Here is a 4,049-nt window from a genome sequence, read left to right on the forward strand (position 1 = left end):
TCTCCCTCATCTTCTTCAAGTTTACCACGTGTTGCTTTTGCCGTTGTTCTGCCTCATGTGGGACGCGGATCGGCTTGGTAAAGCACTGACACATGGGACCGCATGTTAGCAAACCACCAGGACAACATCCTCTAAAAATAAGAAACCTCCCCCGCCATCCGCACGACAAAATCACCTCCTTTTTACTAATCTTGATTCCATAATTTTTTAGATCAATATAATTGAGATTTGTATAGATAGCACATAGGAGCAAAACCAAGTGGTACGGTTAAGGGCATCCACAATGTGTAGCCAAATGTGAAAATAACTTTTGATATCATGGGAACCATTGTGGACGGTGTTGCCAAAGACAAAAGGATGGAACCGAAGCTCCCTGATTGATTGATTGGAGGAATAGAAAAATGCAACGTCTCTCCTCTTTCTCCCGTGCTTGGACGCATGTACAGTATAGAGCACAGAGTCTACTCCCCTATCCCTTTTATCACAAATCACAAAGCAGTGAGGCGTCAAATCACAAAGCACGGATGAAGAAACCATCATTTCACTCTTCGCTGACTCCGCTTCTCCATCGTCTTCTTCGAGAAACCATCTCACCACACTAAGCTGGACGGACGACGCTATTGTGTATGAGTAGTACTAGTACATTTACGCGTCCTTTGGTTCAACGGACTTCCTGGATGCAAATAAGGCGTTTGTCTCGGCTTGCAGGCGGCACTTGCGAACTAATTACCGTGGTCTCCCTCAATGGTGTTCTCCGTCGAACGCACTTCGCCAAACCACAACGTTCGAGATATCGTCGACATCACGGCAGTGGGGAAGGAAGTCAAATATAGTTACTACCTCCATTTTTTTGTACACACAGCCAATATATCAAAATTACAATTTGCAAAAGGCCACTAACACTAATCGAGGCAAAATTGATGGGTTTTGCCTCGTACTAGCAACCAAGGACATTAATATCCCCTGCATGCATGCGGAAGTGAGAAGGTTGGTTTGCATGGCGCTGCATTAATCAAGCGATGAGGACTGAGATGGTTAGCTCTTTGGGCTTTGGAAAAAAATACGCATTAATTGACACGTGAAACGAGGATTTGTATCGATTAATCCCGTGAAGGAAAACCCCGCCTTTCTTTTTTAACACTAGTACTCCTAGTACGTAGTACGTACTTATCCTGTTTGGGTCTAGGCCTTGCATTGCCATACTTCGCCACACATTTTTGCCAAGCTTGCCTAAAGTTTTCAAAATGAAAAGGAGGTATACTTGCGCACGACTGTCGCGGTCACACCGCACCCTCACACGGTTGCTCCTGCACGTCGCGGTCGCACCGCACCCTCACACAGTCGCTCGTGCACGCCGCAAACCCAACCAAGGGAACGCACCCTCACTGACACATGATGTCGCATGTGAACAAACCACACTCAGCCATCCTACCGATGACACATAATTTTGATTCATAGAATATGTTTATCCAACCGCATGTTGGGGAGTATCCGTACGGCCCGTGCGGTGGTCTGTTGGGGAAGAAGAAGAGGTGAGGAAGAAGGGTTAGGAGACGTAGGATATTCATCCAACCGCCTGAAATGGTAGACAGAACAAAGTCAGGCGTGCATAACAATATATGTTTTCACACAGCAAAAGATCCATAAAAACAACAACATAAAGAAAAACAATCACTGCTCGCGGAACAAGACGGCCTCGTTGTCTTTGTCTGCCGGCGCAAACCAGCCGTAGCTGCCGACGTGTGTCTCCGCACCGTGGTTGGCCTCGGCCTCCAGCTACTCGTTCATGCGGAGCGTGCGGGCGCTCTGCACGGACGTGAGCACCGCCCGGTTCAAGTCAAGGACGTCCGGTTCCGCCTGCAGGAGGGACTCGATGGTAGCATCCACGTGCTGCGCGTCGAGTCGAGCCTTCGCCGCCTGGTTCAAGTCCAGGACGTCCGGTTCCACCAGCAGGAGGGCCTCGATGAGAGTGGCATCCGTGCGCTCCGCGTAGAGTTGATCCTCTGCCGCCCGGTTCAAGTCCAGGACGTCCGGTTCGCCTGCAGGAGGGCTTCGATGGCAGCGGCATCCGCGCGCTCTGCCTCAAGTTGAGCCTCCGCCGCCCGGTTCACATCCATGACATCCGGTTCCGCCTACAAGAGAGCCTCGATGGCAGCAACATGCGTGCGCTCCGTGTTGAGTTCAGCCTTTGCCTCCCGGTTCTCCTTTAGTATCGCCAGGTTGAACCGCTAGTCCGCCTGCACCATGGGGGACTTGGACACCGGCACGAAGTCGACGTACATCATCTCATACCCATCGGGGGCCTTCTGCGCCCCGACCTCCGCCATGAACATTGGATCAACTTCCTCCTCCTCCTCGTAGCTTGGCTCCAGAGAACTCGGGGATTGGCCCACCGCAAAGCGAGCTTGGGAATGGAGGTCTGTGGCGCCGACCACCGCCTTGATTTTTGCGCGGCGCTCCGGCGTCAGCATCTTGTAGTATGTGATCTTGCGGCGCACCATGGCTTTCCGACGAACTAGGGGACGCCTGATGCAGGCTAGGGGATAGAAAGGTGGGGGAAGGGGCTGGAATAGTGGCTGGCGTAGGTCGAGCAGTGAAGGTTCTGGTGTGAATAGTGGTTCCGGTGACGACTAGTCAATCGGTTTTGACTGTACATCGCTCTTGTCGTGTTCGCGTTGCAGCCCGGCACGCTGGAGCCTCCACGTCGCTCACCGAATGGAATGCGCTTCGTCTTGCGTTTTCAATCGCTTGTGGGACCGCAGTTGAGAGCAAACCGACGTCCCTCCCCCTCCCCTGCCCGCATCATTTATACTACCACTGCCTCTGTTTTATGCGGAGTAAATAAAAACAGAGGGAGTATACTACGGATGAGGATCCCCTGACGTGGACGAACCCATTGAGTAATTGACATGCGGGGCCTAGCAAGCATGGGGTCCGCCAGTAAGTGACCGAAAGCGAGGGTAAGGCAGGGATACCTACGTCAGAGGATCCACTTCCAGTACTACTCCCTCCTTCCATTTACTATACAGGGCCTAATGCATTTTTCGAGGCTAACTTTGACCAAATGTTAAAGTAATAATATATGACATGCAACTTACACAAAGCATACGGTCAAATTCATATGTGAAAGGAGCTTCCAATGATATAATTTTCACATTATATCTCATGTACTATTAATCTTGTTAATAGTCAAATGCGGTTTTGAAAAATGCATTAGAGCATGGTTAATCATATAGCCAGTTGATGGCTATAAGGAACTGCCATGTCATCTATAGCCATCATCTATTATATGCACTCATACAGTAGTGTGGGCTATAAGGTTGGCTATTTCCCGCAAAAAATTATAAGGTTGGCTATTGTATTAGTACTTTTTCCATCTCCTCTACATCTCTTTCTTCATATTTATTGTATTTTACTAGGAATGCGTATATAGCTAGGCTCTTGCATGAGAGCTCACTCCCCCTTACTTTTTCAAATCTCTCTCCTCCACATAGGCCCTATATAAATGGAAGGAGGGAGTACTACTATGAGCACTTCATACTCTAGTGTACAGATGTTGTTAGTACTCCACTAGTACTATTGGACAGGGAGCTTAAAAAAAGTTACTATTGGACTGGCTATACTTGGCGAAATCCTAGTAGGAAGAGCATGCGCGAGAACAAGCACATTCATGTGGTTGAAAACAAATTGGAAACCATCTCGAGTACAAATCGAGGAGTACGTACGAGTCTAACAATATTGATTGGGCATTGTTGAATGTTGATACTTTTTTGATCAAAGTAGAGGTACTTTGACTACACATAAAACTTATATGTAAACTAGAAAGGATAGGAGGGAGTATATTGTACGTTCGAAAACGAAACGAACATTGAATACCCTTTATATATGATCTGCGGATGCTATGATCACTGGTTCAAATTTTTGAATCCGCCTTAGGTATCACACATGCCCCCACTCGTCCTCTCTCGATTTCATCTCGGGGTCCGGAGATCGATTGAAAGAGGACTAGGGTGGGTACAATATGTTCATTTCGCTTATGAACGTACAAT

Source organism: Triticum dicoccoides, chromosome 3A (assembly GCF_002162155.2).
Source record: "Triticum dicoccoides isolate Atlit2015 ecotype Zavitan chromosome 3A, WEW_v2.0, whole genome shotgun sequence".
Lineage (NCBI taxonomy): Eukaryota > Viridiplantae > Streptophyta > Magnoliopsida > Poales > Poaceae > Triticum > Triticum dicoccoides.